At 44.7% G+C, this 19514-nt stretch overlaps 1 protein-coding gene across 2 annotated transcripts in view; it reads right to left on the bottom strand.

Annotated features, from left to right (window-relative positions):
- Window positions 1-19514, bottom strand: part of MEGF11 (multiple EGF like domains 11) — a 1491879-nt gene that overhangs the window by 1162116 nt on the left and 310249 nt on the right. The window lies entirely within an intron of this gene.

Below are 19514 nucleotides of genomic sequence, written 5' to 3' on the forward strand. Positions count from 1 at the left end.
CAAAGATAAAACTGGGCAGCTGGTCAGTTTTAAACCATCAATTGCTTGGTAGCAAATGCAAAGTCATTTGAACAGGATTCTTTTCACAAGTGGGTATAAGGAGATCTAACAAAATGGTTTGAAATGTGATGTTTGTAGGTTTAACCAAATGTCAGGTTGGCACTATAATTTGCATCAGCTGGAGTTGGAGCTCAAGTCCCTGGTGTCACCTGAGTACACAGACCCCGCCCACAACCTCTGAATCATCCTAGACAGCAAGCTGTCTATGAAAAAACAGATAAACCCAGTCTCATCCGCCTGCTTCCACACCCTACACATGCTCCGCGAGATCTTCAGGTGGCTCCCAGACAGGTAGATCCCAGTCAACACCAGAAGGACAGTCACGCAGTACCTCGTCGCCAGCAGGCTGGACTACGGGAAGACACTACGTAGGAATCAAAGCATGCCTCTTGAAGAGACTACAGACTATCCAAAAGTCAGCAGCAAGACTCATCCTTGACCGCCCCAGAGAGACCCACATCACACCGCACCTCAAGAAGCTACACTGGCTCCCGATCCAGAAGAGATGCCAGTTCAAGGGGGTGACCCACTCACACAAAGCCCCGCACAATGCATGACCAGCATACACCAACAAATGAATGATCTTCCACCAACCGACCAGACACCTGAATTCAGCCTCCCTCTTCCTCGCAGACACCCCGCCGCATCCACCAAGGCAAAAGCAGAGGATGCTCCTTCTCCCACCTGGCAGCCAAAGCATGGGACAACCTTCCCCTGCACCTTAGGACCACCCCATTGCTCCGGGAATACAGGAAAGGACTCAAGACCTGGCTGTTTGAATGAACAGAGCACCGCGAAGCAGCTAGCAACTCTAGCGCCTTGAGACACTCACAGGTGGTTTCTGCACTTTACGAATCCTAATTGATTGAGAACAGTCAGACATGTAGGACTATGCTGTTGTATATATTCTTCAGTTGCGACCTGAAGGCAGCAGACACTGTCTCAATGCTGGAAAGACTAATTTCCCGTTTACTGTCCATTTATATAAAATTTGACCAGAGAGTACATTTCCTCAAAATAGTTCTGAAGGCTAATTCACGATTCAACTAAAGCTCCAGCCTGTTTAGGGAACATTCAAGTCTCATCAAATAATGCAAATGAGTGTTTTCATTTTGCAAGTATGCATCCCTATTTACTCCCAACGGCCCCAGCCCCGAGTAGTAGCTGGTCAGAAAAAAACAAGGAAAAGCTCCAAGCATGTTGCTTGCAGAATATATATTTACATCCACTGATGCTGCTAGAAGTCTCAGAATTTGCCTCAGTCCTGACCTTCCCCACGCACTGCTATCCCAGGACTGAGAACCTAGGCCTCCGATAATGCACCTCTAACCCCACCTTCCAGACACAGCCTTCCTAGCACGGAGGAATCCACGCAACGCTCACGCGCCACACGTGTGGCCTCCCCAAGCACCGTTCTTCACTGGTGAAACGTCCACCTCTATCCTGACCTATTGCATGCACTGGCTTCCTAATGCAAGGACACCCATGGAGCCCTCACCCTTCCTTCACAACTCAACTTGCAGCTCATACTGAGACATTCATCGAGCTCTCATAAAGCACCCTTTTCCACCGGACCATGCACAGCTCTCTGCACACGAGACCTGCGGTCGAAGTGCATGACAAAAAGTAAGGGAACTGTGATACTGTACACAATGAGGGTGAGGCGAGTGAGGGTTAAAGAAGTGGCTAAAAAACTGAATATTCAGCAACTTTTTTCAGTCTTCCATCTTCAGGTCTGTACATATGAAATAACATACAGCTTAAGTGCAAAATAAGTGCAAGTTAAGTTAATCAGTGGGAATGCACCTTATGAAACTTCGATTAGCTAATTCACTGCAGAATTCTATGTCTTTAACTAGAGAGCCACAGAATTGAATCCTGGTTGAAGCAGTGGAGAACAGTAAGAGGCTGACAGAGGTCCCTGCAACTCCTGCGGCACCGGGGCCTGTGTTACCCCCCTTTAAAAAGCACACAAATAACAGCTCAGCTGGTAACTCCTTTCCAATACCATTCAAAAAGAATAAATGTGTATCATAAGGAAGTATCAAGTGATTCCATAAATTTAGTTTAAAAAAAAACAACTTTATTAAAGGTAAAAGATGTTCCAGTACAGGCATTCAATGTGCACATTCTGGCATTTGTGGTTCAGCAGTGTACATTCATAACAATGGCACAAAAGGGTATGCAGTGACATATCATTCAGCAGAGTGTGCAAACAATAGTAAGGCGGTCATGAACTTGTGTCAGCTCGGGGCAGTGAGAGTTGGGAATCCATCCCAGGGGGATTGGGGCGTTCGTCAGTGTCACCTAATTGGCTGAAGTATGTTTCTAAGGGAGCCCAGATATCATGCGGTCTGCTCACAGGGGGGAACCATGTTCCAATGCTCAGTCAAATGTGCCTGGCAGTGTGCCGGGTCCACAAGCCAGGTTTTGGACAGTGGTGCTGGCTCACGGCCCCTGTGGATCGCCACTCTACGTCGGACCGGCACCAACAGCATTGTGACCAAACTGCGACTAGCATCTGTGACCTCGTTGACATCCCAGTAAACATGTAAGGGGGTCTGGTCTGGTGTAATGTGTTCCGAGGTAATGACGCTAATAATTTTGCACACTGCCTGCCAGTAGTTAGCTATCCTCAAGCATGTCCAGGCCAGGTGACTCAATGTGGCGTCAGGCGCCGAGCAGCGGGCGCATCTTGCATCCACAATTAGGCCCATTTTGTAGAGTGCCAATGGGGTGCGATATAGCCTATGCAGAAATTTAAAATGCATCAATTGTAGCCGGTGGTTGGGGGAGAGTCTCTCAGTCCGTTTACAGCAGTACTGCCACTGTTCTGCTGATGGTCCCATGGCTAGGTCTGCCGTCCACTCGCAGCTCGCACACTCAGTATCCGTCGGGGAGGCCGCAAGGGTAAGCGCATATAGTCTGGTGACAAGTTTGAGAGGTGACGTAGTGGTGTGGATGTATTCGAGTGCTGCATTTGGAATGCACCAGTAATATTCCTGCAGGTCGCCCTGATTTGGTAATACAGCAGGTTATCGAGCGGGGTGAGTGGCATAGGGTTGGCGTACGCAGGAAGGGGAAGGAACTGCCCATTAGGGTAAAGGTCAGCATTGGTGCGAATGCCCAGGGATGCACCCCGGCGTGCCATTCCTCTAGTTTGCAGTGGAGAGGAGGGGTTGTCAGCCAGTTGTATTGACGGCGTGTATAGAGTGCCATGCCCTGTGTGTTTACTGTCAATCAATCACAAATACTTTATTCGATTTCACCAAGTAAAAAAATCATAAAAGCAGTACATAGTAAACAAATTACACATTATAAATATACACAATAAATAGTTATAAAAAACAGCATTAAATCCTAGTATGGTGGTAAATCGATAATTAATAAATTCATAATAGATTCCGTGATTTTACGACGCTTTTTAAAAACATTGACATAGTGCTAATACATAGGGGGTTTCCTAATTGTTGGAGATGTAAATAAGCTGGCCTACATTGCCTCCAAGCCCCGTCTCTAAGATAAGATTTCAACCATCTCGCCCGTTCTTTTTTATACAGTTTGCAAAAGAGTACCAAATGGAAGGTAGACTGAATAGATATGTTGTCACATGGGCATAGGGCCAGAGTTCTTTTCCAGTCATTTTTCTCCGGATATGAGACCAGGCGGTGAAATATATTGAACCTGAATCTAATTAGGACAAAACGCTCAAATCCCAAAGTGGACAGAGTTAGATAAGGTTGCATTTTGAGGGTAATCAACAGTGGCTGATGTTCAAGAACAGTTCTTTTGCTGACTTCATTCCCAAACCTTAAGGTATTAAAATGGTCCATGCACAGATTTTTTAAGGTTTTTTTAGGAATTTTCACAATTAATTCCGGTTTATCATACCATTCTGGCTTGTCAATGTCCGTCAGGGCTTTCCTCACATACTCAAGCCATTTGATTCTTTTTGCGTTGGTTAAATCCTTAACATCCAGAATAATTTCTCGATTGAGAGCCAGTTCTTGCGTTGCCCAAATTCTCCTCCAGAGTAGGATTGGCTGGATTTTAATCAGATCTGTCAAATAGTCCATACCTATTTCTACATGACAATTATAATTTGACATACTTTTCGGGAGGGACAGAAGGTAGCGAAAAAAATTGTTTTCAATAATCTGGAGCACCGTCACATCATGATATCCCCATATCCCTGCCCCATACAGGGCGATGCTTCTACATTTGGCCACATATATGTTAAGCATTATACCAGGTTGTTTTCTACCCAATTTACTGGCAAAATGCTTTATCGCCGCAACTGAGCGTTTAAATGCTAACGCTCTGTTTTTTACCTCGGGGCCCCAACCCCCTGTTGCCTCGATTGTGACCCCTAAGTATGGAAATGTTTTTGTGGCTTGTAGTAGGGTGCCTGCCGCCTTAAGTTGTTTACATCTGGCTCCTCCTTTGCCAGAAGCCATCACAAAAGACTTTTTTGCATTCAGGTTGAGGCCCCTCTCTTCCATGTATGTTATATATCTATGCAATACTTTTTGCGCGCCGACCTTTGTTCTTGCCATCAACACAGCGTCATCCGCATACAGAAGGGAGCTGATCTGCGTATTCCCGGCCTTGGGAGAGTCAATGTTGCTGGCACCCAGTTCCCTCTCCAAGCTGTTAGTGTAAAGAGAGAAAAGGAATGGGGCCAGCACACACCCTTGCCTCACCCCCTTCCGTATGCGAAAAGACCCTGTGCATTCCCCCCCCAGCCCATACCTTACTCTGGCAGAGGCATTCGAATATAATTGTCTTAGGAAGAGAACTATCGAAGAATCCACTTTCATTTCTTCTAATGTCGACCACAGTTTATCATGTATGACACAATCAAACGCCGACGAAAGGTCGACGAAGATTGCGTAGAAACACCCCTCTTTTGCACTGGTATATTTCCCCTGCAAAAGAACAAAGTTTAATACTTGTTCCACAGTGCCCATCCCTAGTCGGAAACCATATTGTACTGGGGTCAAGATATTTTGATCTTCAGCCCAGTCCTGGAGCCTAGTCAGGATTACTCTTCCTGCAATTTTTACTATTGAGTCCAGTAGTGATATTGGTCTATAATTTGATGGGCTTTCCCTATCCCCCTTTTTGTATATAGGGATAATCAGTGATTCTGCCCAGGTTTTAATGAAACCAATATCACAACATGCCCCCATTACACGTAAACATACAGGTGCCCAGAGATCTATGTTCATTTTATAGAGATCACTTGGGATTCCATCTGGGCCCGGGGCTTTATTGTTTTGAGATGATTTAATCGCAACCTTGACCTCCTCTAATTCGAACTCTAATGGGATCGGGTGATACTTACTTGGTAATTGTGGCTCGGTTAGCGGGTCACAATACAAATTAGAGAAAAACTCTACCCATGCATTTTCATCAATAGCTATATCTATTTTAACTGTCGCCTTGTTATTAATAAATGGTGAGTTAACTACCTGCCAAAATTGCTTAGGGTCTCTACTTTCCGCTGCCTCCAATAAATCTTGCCAGGCCTTCTCCTTGATTGCTTTCTTCCTTTGATCTCTTGTGACCTTATACGCTTTCCTTAATACTCTAATAGTCTCAGGATCCCTTACTGGATCTTTTAGGGCCTTTTTTAGCACATTGTGTGCCTTAGTGCATTCAGTGTTAAACCACCCCATTGGAGTGTTTTGCTTTTTTATGCACTTTCTGGTCAGAGCACCCTTTATAGTTTCCGTAATGATAAGAAAGGCCTCCAGTATTTCTCCACTTGTGGGATTATCCTCTAAACATACAAGTAGCGATGGGAGAGCCTCATGGACTATTCTTTGCATAATTTTTCCCGGGTCTGCCATGCTCCATTTTAAAGCAATACCATTTCGTCGTGCTACCTCTAAGTTCTGGGTCCATGTTAAAATCTCAGTTAGTGTATTTATTTTAACATCCTGTATGTTAAGTACCATCTTTAATGGCAAGTGATCGCTCAGACCCATAGCAAGGGTTTCAAAATTCATAACATTACTACCAAACCTATTTGGTAGAATTATGAAATCAATAGTTGACTGTAGTCCTCTTGCCATAAAGGTTGAAGTGAAGTCAACCTTTGGGTAACATAGCCTATTTGCAAGCCCTAGATCAAGCTTGGCCATAATATCATTTAGGATTTCCCCTTTAGAATGATGAGCGAAATGACTACTATCCCCTTGTTCCCCCACCCCATATTCTGCGAAACCACATGTGTCACTAGTACATATATTTACGTTAAAGTCACCAACCCAAATCCAGATTAATTCCTTCCCTTTCAAGGGTTTTACCTCCCTCATTTCTTTGTATACTTCCATTAGTACTTCCCTGAAGTGTGCATTTTCGATATTGTTATAAAAATTAATAACTATCAGCACACTCCTACCATTTAAATCAATCGTGACAAATTGAAAGTAGGGTGACATAGATCTACCTATACTAGTACTGGTGTTTAAACGGTTGGACACGTAAACGCATAGACCCCCTTTATTCCTGCCATGGTTGGAAATTACTGCGGGAACATAAAAAGTTTTAAATCCCTCTATATGCACCTCCTTTAAAGCCCAGGTTTCCTGGACACAGAGTATGTCAATACTGGTTACGAACTCACCCCAAAGAGTTTCTGTCACTTTGTTGGCAATCCCACACACATTCCACGTTACTACATTTATTAGCCGTTCTTTTGTTCTAGTTATCAGGTTTGCCTCACCCCCAACATTCTTCCTAGCTTCCCTCTCTGTTGAGATTTCATTACCCTTATCCTTTATACAATTTGCCTTTTTAATTTTGTTCATCATCCCTATTTCAGTGTCTAGGGTCGTGTTTCTTTTTCTTCCTGGACCTTTGTCAGATGTTGGACTCTTATGTGTAGTTGCCTTATCCCTCACCTTATTTTCTTTTGTTTTAATTTTAGATTTAATAAGTCAATCATTTGAGTCTAGGCCTGAAAGTGGTTCAAAGAGATTATGAAGAGGAATATTCCAATAAGAATTTGGGTTTGTATGGTGATATTTATTACCTAAACCATACTCAAACTCATTGGAATGAAAAGGCAAAAAGGTGGATGGGAGGTCATGGTACCTGTAATGGTTATTACCTAGGCCATACTCAAACGTGTTGGGATATTGCGGCAAGGGGGTAGGTGGCAGATCGTAATACCTGTCCCTACTTAGGCTGTGTCCAAGTCTATTGGGGTAATGTGGCAAAAAGCCGGGTGGCGGCTCATTGTACCTGTGCCTATCTAAGCTGGGTTGTTGTCTATAGTTAACTGGTGCACGGGAGTTATGGTGACTCCTTTTTGGAGGTTGGGTACGGGGCTTCATCATACCTTGAGGATAGAAATAACTCAAATTTCGGGTGGCTACAGAGCCATCCTGCCTTCCCGAAAACCAATCAGAGATATGGTTAACTACCCTGTGATCCCTGAAATTTATGATGATTACATCACCTTCAATTTCTTTTGGTCTCACGCCCACCCAGTCACAGCGTCTAACAGATATGATCTCCCCATTTAAATGTGCTGGGAGTGGTCTGTTAGCCTTCAGCCAGTGGTTTACTTTGTTTTTTAGGGATGTATCTGGCTCTATACTACCCTCTATTAACTTAGGGACCCCAGTCATTATAATGACATCATTTAGTGACTCGGGGGGTAGATCTACATTTTTAAGATGTTTTGTTTTGTATCGAGTTTGAGGTGGATTAGTTATTCCCCTTGTCTCTACCACTGCGGGGGCCTTTTTTGTCATAGTCATAGCTTTTCCCGCCTGGGGTGTCAGAGTTCCCGTCGGTGTCACCCTTTTATCATTATGAGTTAAGGTTGTTAGTGGCTGAACCTTAGTGTGAGTCACTATGTTCTGTGTTAAATGCGTGTCTGCTTGACCATTTTCTCCCCCGCTGCTCTGTCCCATGGCACCGGTTGTTTGGATCTCCAATATACGATCCACGGTTTTACCCAGCATTTTTACCCTCTCCAAGATAGGGAGCATAAAGGATCTAAGAAGATGTTCAATGTCCTCTATAAGCCCTCCGTGTGTCTTGCTAAATAAAGGCGCACTCTCCCCTGTTTGTGTCTTAATTGGTACTTCTTTCACGGTGGCCTTGAGGGTTTTATTATTAGAGTTCTTTGGGGGCAGTGGCGCTTTTATGGATTCAGGCCTTTTTCTATTCCCAATCTTTCGCGCCTTTTTCCTTGGCGGGGAATGACAAACTTCGCCACTTTTCTTACTCTGTATGGTACCAGCTGTAGGTTTATCTGTGTATTTATTCCCTTGTTTCCCATCTTTAGAAGGGGATATGGCTACGGGCAAGGTGTAACATGCCGCATCTGCATCCAGGTCTATTAATGAAAGCGATACAATAACCTCGGCTGAAGTCCGTGAATTTTGGGTGATAATAATTGGGCTAACGTGCTCCTTTTGTGTTATTGCAGGTGGACCCTCTTTAAAAATTAGAGGGATATCATTTGTATTGAATAGGTCTGAATCTGTCTCACCCACTATAGAGTTATTTGGCGTTGAAGTAACCTCAGTTACGGCGGATAGTAAGGGTGTCTGTTTAAGTAATTCGATCGAAAGGCGTCGCTCTGCTCTCCGCTCAGCCAACTCTAACTCTCTATCAATATCCCTTTTTGTCCGTGCAAAAAACTTATCAAGAGGGCCCAATATACTCATTCCTAGAGTAGCAGGTAGCGATGAGTTCAATAAATTGCCAGCCATTATACCACTCCTATTTGAGTATTTTGATGTGAAGTGACTTCCAATACCCCTATCCACCAGGTTAGTCCAATGTGCAGCCCGTGTGGTTAAACAGTCAATACTCGATTACCGGGGTAGTGGATAAATACCTGTAGACAATGTTCAACTCCGACGTAAGAGGGGGGCCCTGCCCTGCCTCTTCCTGCCCCGGACTGCCACAGACGGCCCGCCCTTTGCCCGGGCTTCGCCCGGCGTCCCGCGAGGGAGGGTGGGCGCGCCTCTTATGCGCCTCCTGTCGCTCCTACAAGGTGTTGCTGGCGCAGGGGTTCTTGGGGATTGTAGTTTGCCGGCCCCCGCACTCCGCTCGGCGGCAGTCTCCTCAGCCAGCGGGAGTCGTGCAGCGGGAGGCGGGGGTAGTCCTGTGGCGCAATACGGAAAAAACAGCTTGCAAGGTCAGTTTCTCACAAAGATAGATTTCCCCCGCTCTGCAGGGTGGGCGCGCCTCTTATGCGCCTCCTGTCGCTCCTCCAAGGTGTTGCTGGCGCAGGGGTTCTTGGGGATTGTAGTTTGCCGGCCCCCGCACTCCGCTCGGCGGCAGTCTCCTCAGCCAGCGGGAGTCGTGCAGCGGGAGGCGGGGGTAGTCCTGTGGCGCAATACGGAAAAAACAGCTTGCAGGGTCAGTTTCTCACAAAGATAGATTTCCCCCATGCCCAGCGCACACACTTGCTGTGTTAATTTTATGCCTAGGAGCTTTGTACGGCAGAAACAATGCCATCTGGAGCAGCCAGGGGGAGGCAAGGTCCGCATATAGCTTGAAATGTGGGGCCCCCATTCCACTGCGCGAGAAAGGTAGCGTCAAGCTTTCATAAGTAATGCTCTGTTGCCGCCCAGTCCATAGTAATGTGATTATGTTTGAGCGTAATCTCTTAAAAAATTGTGCAGTAAAGGCAAGCGGAATATTCAAAAATAAGTATAATAGTTTCGGCAGAACCACCATTTTGGCTATCACAGTGCGACCCACCAGGAAGAGCGGGAGATTTTTCCACACAAGGATTTTGGTTTCCAGTCATTCGATAGTTTGCTTTCCAGAGCTCCTCCGGATCTCTGCTCAGCCATATTCCTAGATACCTGGTCGGTTCCGCAGCCCATTTTATCGGGTACTCCGTGGGGAAAGGTAGTGCCGCATTGGTGAGGGGAAATAGGATGGACTTGCTCCAATTTAAGTGCACCCCGAAATAACCTCCAAATCGTATCACTTCTCTCGTCATTGGAGCTTCGTTAGTTTGCAGCTCACATATATATAACGCAACCTCATCCGCATACATAGAGGTCACAAAGCTGTGGGTCGAGAAGCTGATGCTGCGCTGAGTGTGGTGTTGGCGCAGCCAAGCTGCGAGTGGCTCTATTGCGATGGCGAATAGCATAGGCGAGAGCAGGCACCCCTGTCTTGTGCCCCTGGTTATTGCTATGGGATCAGTAATTTGTCCATTAATGTTAATGCGCGCTGAGGCCAAGGTATAAAGCAGCTTGATTTTATGAATAAAGGCTAAACTGAAGTCCAAACGGCCTAGCAGCGAGTAGAGAAATGGCCATTCTAGTGAGTCAAATGCCTTGATGGTGTAAGTGATTCCATTATTCAAAGCCAATTCCGGCTTCCAAGCACCTTTAACATGTGCAGATTGATTCGTGCACATTTACCTTTCTTTCAGGCAAAAAGGCACCATGGCAAGAAGGTTTGTTTAACTGTCTGCCTGCTTCAGTTTCACAGCACAGGAGACTCCCTGCCTTACTTCAGCTGAAGCATTTCAACCCTCAGAATTAACCGGCCCTGGACGGTTATCTTTTCACAAAAAAGTAGGGGAACTATTTTCCTTAAATTAAAAAAGTATGGGCATGTCTTCGAGCCCACTTACTTCGACCACTGACCGAGACACTAACATAGCTTAATTTGTAAAGAAATACGTGTCAGGGCTCTCAGCAGGAGGCCACTGCAGTGTGCACCAGCACTGCCAATGATAGTAACACCACAACTACTAACCATTACACTCCTACAAGTGTAGCAATTCAGACTATTTCAGGCCCTAAACCTACAAGAACGGCTTGGTGGCAGGTAATAGTCATTTTTACTGTATATTGAACTAATATTTACCTGTTGTAGTGGTCATTTCTAAATTAGCCAGGCTGACTGTCACAAGCGCCAGTGTTCACAAGTAAGTGCCGGTGCCGAGCACCGGAAACCATCGGCTCAAATTAAGCAGTGCAGAGCATTCACAATTCCTCCATGTCTCAACTCTCGGCCCATACTGAGACATTCATCGAGCTCTCATAAAGAACATCTTTTCTACCGAACTATGCACAGCTCTCCGCACACCGAGACACCCACAGAGCCCTCACAATTGTCCTTCTTCAACCAGAGCAGTGTCGGGGAGCCCGCGCGCCCTCCTTTTTCTCGGGCTTTTCTATTTCCTAAACAGTACTCTAACATTTTGATTGATTAACTTTGCTCGTAGGATTGAAAATACTTTGACTTTTGCCGTATCAGTCTCGGCGAGTGATACGGCAACTCCTTCCTGAATTGCTGTATATATTGTTGTTTGCTAGGACTGGAGGGTTCCCTCAGCTCCTGCCTCATTGCCAGTACACCCGGGTGTCCAGGTCTGTTGCATCCACAGACCTGGGCCGGTCCTGGGAGATCCCGCGAGCTCTCAGCTGACTGCTTTCCCGCGCTACAGTGTGACCGCTGTCCAACTGCTGGCGAGCACACGGAGCGCCCACAAAGCGCCTCTCTTTCACCGCTGTCCAACTGCTGACCGGCACACAGAGCGCCCACAAAGCGCATCTCTTTCAGCGCTGTCCAACTGCTGACGAGCACCCAGAGCTCCCACAAAGCGCCTCTCTTTCACCGCTGTCCAACTGCTGACCGGCACACAGTGCGCCCACAAAGCGCCTCTCTTTCACCGCTGTCCAACTGCTGACCGGCACACAGAGCGCCCACAAAGTGCCTCTCTTTCACCGCTGTCCAACTGCTGACCGGCACACAGAGCGCCCACAAAGCGCATCTCTTTCAGCGCTGTCCAACTGCTGACGAGCACACAGAGCTCCCACAAAGCGCCTCTCTTTCACCGCTGTCCAACTGCTGACCGGCACACAGTGCGCCCACAAAGCGCCTCTCTTTCACCGCTGTCCAACTGCTGACCGGCACACAGAGCGCCCACAAAGTGCCTCTCTTTCACCGCTGTCCAACTGCTGACCGGCACACAGAGCGCCCACAAAGCGCATCTCTTTCGACCTGCAGTGTACATTAGTAAACAGCGACCGTGGCATTCTTAGCAGTCTTAAAAACCATCAGGCGTAAAACATTTACGCGTGGCGTTCAAGCCAGCTAGCCTAGAGGGCCGGCATGTCTGCTGCATAAATCTCACTCTGCGATCAGCAGGCTGGAATGCGGGTGGTTGTCACCGCCGTGAGTTATAACATGTATTACCACCCACCAGGGGACTCGGTTTAAGCGCTAAACAAATGTTTTGTAGTCCTAAACATTCATATTAAATTAATCTATATACCAGAGCCGCAAGAAGCACCTCCGTCCCATGTGCCACATGCAAAAAGAGCTACATGGAAAGTGCCATATAGCTCAGTGAGCTGAACAGGTCACAGATCTCGCTCTACACTCTACAAGTAATAGACAGTTCAACGAGCTGAGTGCATCCAGGTCATAGTTTACAATCCTAGTAAGAGAGTGAGATGGTTTCTTATGCCGGACTTCCGGACTACCGCGGGACCGCCACCGAGCTCCTCTGTATATCACGTTGGACTATTTACTGCCACGACTGCAAGAGATTGTCTAGGGGTGTTGACCACCATAATAAGCATAGCTATTACCTACGCCATAGCCCATACAGCAGGGACGTATTCAGTCATCATCATACTTTATTCGACAATTAAGTCATAAAAGCGTACATAAAAACATACATAAAACCAGAGTTTTTCAGTATAAAATTCCAATAAAAACAATTCAATAAATATCTAAGAATGAATTAAACTGCTATAAAAAATTGCCGAATATCAATTATTTTAAATGAATAAAATCTAGATTCATAAAACAAAGTCCATCATTTTTAACAGAACAGGGGGTATTGCACATAGGTTACGTAAGTTGAGTAGGCCCACATATTTACACACAATCAGCAGTAGTAATTAATGAATAATCAGAACCCTTCCGCAACAAGGCGCATACGTATTCACTACTATTGCCCTAGCCTTCTGAAAGCCCCAGGCCTGCACGCTAAACAAGGTGGCAAAACAAGGGTTGGCTCTCTTTCTGAATCTGTCATTTTTTTATTTCAGAATTCCACTGAACTGACAAAATAATAGAAGAATAAAGGAACAAAAGAGAAAACATAATAAAGAACTTATTCAGAACACTAGATTCCTTTAATAATTGGAACGCAAACCAAGGGGCACATTACGATCGCGCGCGAGCCCTGAGTAGGAGGGAACGTCTGCATGTGCTGCAGCGTTCCCTCCTGTGCAATTAGGATGTGACCGCCACCCTGGTGGTCACATCCTCTATTTTTAACATTGCGGCGGGTGCGGCTTCAAGCTGCACCCGCCGCAATGTTAAAAATGCATGCATCGCATTTGCATGCACAAAGCGGCAGGCACCGCGCGGTGCCTGCTGCTTTGTGCACGCAAATGCAGGGGGGTACCATAGGTACCCCCCATGTGCACCCCCAGCCCCCTTCACCCAGGGGGCCCGCAACGGGCCCCCGAAGTGAAACTCCGTATGCTTTTCCACAGCGGAAAAGCCGCCTCAGAAAAGCATGTCATACACACCATCCTAATATGGCTGGCGGCGTCTGATAGACACCGCCAGCCATGTTAGAGCCTTACCGCCGCGGTCGGAAGTCGACCGCGGCAGAAAGGCTGCGGACGGAATCCCAGACCCACCGCCATCCTAATATGGCGGTGGGTCTTTCGAGGCTCCGCAGCGGTTTTTCCACATCCTCCGGGCTGGCGGTGGCTTCCGCCGGCCCGGAGAATGCGGAAAAAAAGCTATCATAATCGGCCCCCAAGTACGGTATATCAATCCAGCTCTGTCTTTCCACCTTCTTAAGTGTGAGGGTTTATGCACCAGGTGCAGGGATCTGTGCAAACCCTGCAAGTCATGGTTTGCGATGCCCTCAAGATAGCTGAGGATATTAATACGTGTGTATAAAATGAAGGTGGTAAATTCCAATGGCTGGTAGATAACATAAGCAGTTAATGTGCCTCTTTTAGAGTTTTGTGAGTTATCTGTAGGTCAAACGTTCCATTCCTAATAATACAGCATGGACAGAAAAAAAGCATTTCCCACCTTAAAAGTCCTAAAGAGAAGGATATTTAGGTAAATAAAAAAAAGAACGGGTTAGTTTACGCCTTAAAATAATAATGAATGTGCCAACTATTGTTTTAAAAATAAGGACTACACACCCAAAAAGGAACAGATTAGAAATAGAAAATACAAATATGCAGTCCTCTGGCCACATCTCTTTCTAGAAACCAGGGCCGGACTGGCTACCAGGCAGTTGTGTGTGCTGCCGAGCTAGGGGCTAATTTCTCTGTGGTGGGGGATTATTACGTTGATGGGGACCTGCGTGAGATTTGAAATAAAAAACACGCAGGTCCCCATCAACGAAATTAGTCCCCAGCACGGCAGCACACACAACTGCCCGGTAGCCAGTTCGGCCCCTGCTAGAAACCCATAAAACACAAGTAAGCATATATTTTATCACCCGTCTACACAAAATTGAAGAGTCGTGCACATTACTTCACACTAATACACCAAATAAAAATAAACTATGCTGAAATGTGCTCATATCCCCCACGGTATACAGTCAAAATATCGAGTAAAAAATGTAGAATTACATTAATATCGAGTAAAAAATATAGACTGGACAGAATATCAGACAACAAAAATATCGAATTTGAGGTACGTTAATATCGATTTACATAAATATAGAAAGTTAAAATATTGAAGTATATAATATAGATGTTAAATATATCGATTTTTTTAATAATATAGAATTTTTAAAGTGTTTTTTATGTTAGTATATGTGTGAAAAGTGTATATTTATTTTATAATTTATTTTAAGTAATGAATTTTATGGTATTTAATTTTTGCGTAATTTAATTCTGTAGCGGGTTGTGGGTTTATAGGGGAATAGGGTGGGAAGTAATTTAATTATAATCAATTAAATATTGTAATTTATTTATTGGTATTTATCTTGAATTAATTGTTAATTAATTTTTAATTGGTAATTAATTAAATTATAATTGGCAATTATTTTTTATTAATTGATTAACTGATAATTATGTCAATTTTATTAATTTATTTTCTGTAGTGGGTTGTGGGTTTATAGGGGAATAGGGTGGGAAGTAAATTAATTATAATTGATTAAATGTTTTAATTTATTTAATGGTATTTATCTTAATTTTTAATTGGTACATAATTACATCATAATTGGTAATTAATTTTTATTAATTGATTAATTGATAATTATGTTAATTTTATTAATTTATTTACTGAAGCGGGTTGTGGATTTATAGGGGAATACGGTGGGAAGTAATTTAATTGTTATTAATTAAATGTTCAAATGTATTTATTGGTATTTATTTTTAATTACTTGTTAATTATTTTTCATTTGCTAATTAATTAATTGTAAATTGGTAAGTAATTTGTATTAATAGGTAATGAGTTTTAGTGAATACTTTTTATTTGTATTTTTATTTGATTAATTATTATATTATATTACATTTGTAATTATTTTTAATTAATTTCTAATTAGTATTAATATACTTTTTTTATGTTAATATATGAAGTATTTACTTTCCCTACTGTTGCACTCACTGGAGTGGGAATAGTATTTTTTACCCCTACGCTTTCCCTACTGTTGCACTCTCTGGAGTGGGAATAGAAATTTTGACCCCTATGCTATCCAACGTTTTCCCTACTGTTGCACTCTCTGGAGTGGGAATAGTAATTGTTACCCTCCCGCTATCCAACGTTTTCCCTACTGTTGCACTCTCTGGAGTGGGAATAGTAATTTTTATCCCTACGCTATCCAACGCTTTACCTACTGTTGCACTCTCTGGAGTGGGAATAGTAATTTTTACCCCTATGCTATCCAACGCTATCCCTACTGTTGCACTCTCTGGAGTGGGAATAGTAATTTTTACCCCTATGCTATCCAACGCTATCCCTACTGTTGCACTCTCTGGAGTGGGAATAGTAATTTTTACCCTCCCGCTATCCAACGCTTTCCCTACTGTTGCACTCTCTGGAGTGGGAATAGTAATGTTTACCCTCCCGCTATCCAACGCTTTCCCTACTGTTGCACTCTCTATAGTGGGAATAGTCATTTTTACCCCTACGCTATCCAACGCTTTCCCTACTGTTGCACTCTCTGGAGTGGGAATAGTAATTTTTACCCTCCCGCTATCCAACGCTTTCCCTACTGTTGCACTCTCTGGAGTGGGAAGAGTAATTTTTACCCTCCCGCTATCCAACGCTTTCCCTACTGTAGCACTCACTGGAGTGGGAATAATAATTTTTACCCCTACGCTATCCAACGCTTTCTCTACTGTTGCACTCACTGGAGTGTGAATAGTAAATTTTATCCTTTCCGCTATCCTACGGTAAAAATATTTTATATTTATTATTAATATTACGTTCATATATCTATATGTATTAATAAATCAACTTGTATGTGTTTTTTTAACTTACATTAATTAATTATTAATTTTAAGGTTATTTAAGTATTTTAAGTATGTTTAAGTTAATTATATTTAATATATCATTAATTTTTAATTACTTGAAATCATTAAAAAAAATTCGATATCTATATTTTTTACAACGATATTTTTGATTCGATATTTTTGTACTTACCTGTTTGGAGATAGGAAGTCGATATTTTTGCATTCTATATTTTTTACTCGATATTTTGGTAGTTCTATATTTGTGTCATTGATATTGTTTCAGTGATCCATCCCCCACTCTACCCTCCACATACTAGCAAAGGTATTGTGGCCTTCTGGGTATGGCTTTCCAACTAGCTTTTAGCATAATAAGCAATTTTAGACAAATTCCCCTCAAGACAGGAAAGGAGAGGACGCTGCATAGGCGCTAGAAGTAGGGGTGCAGCAGCACCCACAGAAAAAATCTTGCTGGAGTTCAGAAGGGGAATGAGTAATACCATCCGGGGGAACATGACGGCCAGAAGCTGACGGCCGTGACGGCGCACCTCCTCCTCTGTGTGTAGCGTCTGAGCTATCGCTAGCAGCTGGCGGCGGTCGTTTCTTCCACTTCTTTATCCCACTCGAAGATACTCAAATGATGCTCGGGTGTCACTAAAAAACACTAACCAGCTCTGGCGTTTTCGTCCTGTTTGTTTCGCGGGTGTCCCTTGTTGTCTCCTGTTTGTTTGTAGCTGGCGCGTACCCGATGGTCTGCGGCGTTGGGGGCGGAGCGGTGTCGGAGCCTCCTTGGTTCCGAGAGTTGGGTGTGGCCAGAGAGTGGCGGAAGAACCCAAGGAGATTACCCCGGCGCTCCGGTCCCAGTATTGGAGGACTTGAGGTGCACTTTTCAGGTGGAGCAGTTCTTTGCCAAGTAATTGTCGTGGGAGCCTCCGGGCAGGGAGGTGAGTCCTTGAACTTTAATGAGCGAAGATTTGCTGAAGCAGAATTCTCCCGATGCCACGATCGAGGTGAGGCGGTTTTACGGGGGTCTGATGTTGTTCTGGGTGGTCACCTTTGTTTAAAGGCCCTAGGGCCACAGAAACTGGCGGTATTCTCTGGCAGCAGAGCCCCGTTAACGTTTGTAGAACCTTTAAACCTTGCTGCCCGGGGCTCTTTAAGCGAATCTCGAGAGTCCTGTATGGAGAGGCATGGGCATAGTGCTGCCAGTATTCATTCCAGTAGCCATCCCATTATTTCGGGCTGCCCCACGATAGTACCTTCGTCTGAGACGGGGGTAAGCCGTTACACCTTATGCGACAGGACTGCCAGCATTCTACCTGCCTCGCTAAAATCATCTGTCTCACCTCCTATCATTGAAATCAAGGCTACCTCTAGACAAGAGAAGGAGAGTCATATTGGCGAAAATACACCCCCAGGTAAAGGAAAGGGCAGGAAAAAAGTGAGAGGGGGTCCTCCTGCTGGGCCTAAAATTACGCCATAATTGAAGTCCCCTTATAAGGTCCTCTTCTCAACCACTTCTGATCCGTGGAAGGATAAATCTGGCAGTATGGCCTCCACTACCGCTATCGCTACTGATAGGGCCTTTAATTCCTCTACTGCTCCTCCTATCGCTCTTACAGATAGCGCCTCTCAGCCTTCTCCAGTGGTGTGCATCCCTCATAATGAAGCCTCGGGAGGTGGGGGTGCAACAAAAAACAACCAGAAAATCATTGTTCACCCATCTGTGGAGCTATCTAATAGTTATTCAGTGTTGGATAACCAAGGTATAGAACGGGGAGAAGTCTGTATAAGCACTCCGGAAGAAGAGTCCCCCTCGCCCTCTGCTCCTGTGCCCATGATAACTGCCCCACAGCTTTTGACGGAGCGGGGGACTTTGGCCGATATCCTGCTGGGTCTGAAGGAGGACATTGGTAGGAGATTTACAATTTCAGAGGCGAACCAGGTCGCTATTCAGGCATCTTGCGAGATATTGGCCCAGAAAGTTGAAGAGGTCTGGCAAAGGACGGTTGCTCTTGAGGCAGAGATTCCTAAGATCAAAGACGCTTTAAGTTCATCATCCGCAGCAATGGATAAGTTGGTCTTGCAGAACCGGGAGTTGAAGGGAGTCGAGCGTCTCCAGGAAAAACTATCTAAAAATTCTGAATGTTCCTGAAGATCTTGAAGGAGGGGACATAAAGTCTTTTGTGGTTTCGCTCTTAAAAGTGACAATCCTGAACGATTCTCCTGATGTACATCTGGATCTAATGGGGGATATCCAAAGGGTACATCGCGACCCATACAGGAGAAATCCCGGGAAAGAGCGCCCCAGAAACATCCTGGTGAACTTCCTTACCTATGCCATCAAGGAGAGAATTCTGTCTTTGGCTTTAAAAGCAGGGCCTATAAAGTGTACTTCCTTTTCTAGCCCTTTCTCTTTCTCTATTCGCTCTGATGTCTCCCATATTACCGCTATGAAACAGTGGGAGCTGGGCAAGAGATTGGCTACTCTGAATTCCCTAGGAGCCCGGGCCCAGCTAAAAATTCATGCATCGCTCCGGGTAATGTTATACCCACATGTATAACCTACGCCAGCCAGAGGAAGTTGATAATTTAATTGATTAGATCAGAAAAGGAACCAAAGGTGGTAGTGAGGCTGGGGTATAGTCAATTGGGATTTATCTGACGTTTGGCTACTATGGAGCATAAGCACAATAATAAAGTAAAAAAAAAAAGGGATAATATAATTTTGCATATAATAAGAATACACAACTACTCGGGAAGAGTATTGACTGTTTTGAATTGCTGCCGCCGTTTGGATAGGCTCTTACTATATGTAATTACTCACACACTATTCAGCCACACATAGGGGGGGGGGGGGCATCCAAGAGCATATGCTCAGAGAAGTATGGAGTGTTCCCCAGGGAGGAGAGGGATGGTCAGGGTCACGAGGGGGTGGTGGGGGTGGCAAGGAGGGTACGGTTGGGGTTGCAGTGGGAGAAAATATAAAAATGAGTCGTCATT

This window comes from Lissotriton helveticus, chromosome 3_1 (genome assembly GCF_964261635.1).
Source record: "Lissotriton helveticus chromosome 3_1, aLisHel1.1, whole genome shotgun sequence".
Taxonomy (NCBI): domain Eukaryota; kingdom Metazoa; phylum Chordata; class Amphibia; order Caudata; family Salamandridae; genus Lissotriton; species Lissotriton helveticus.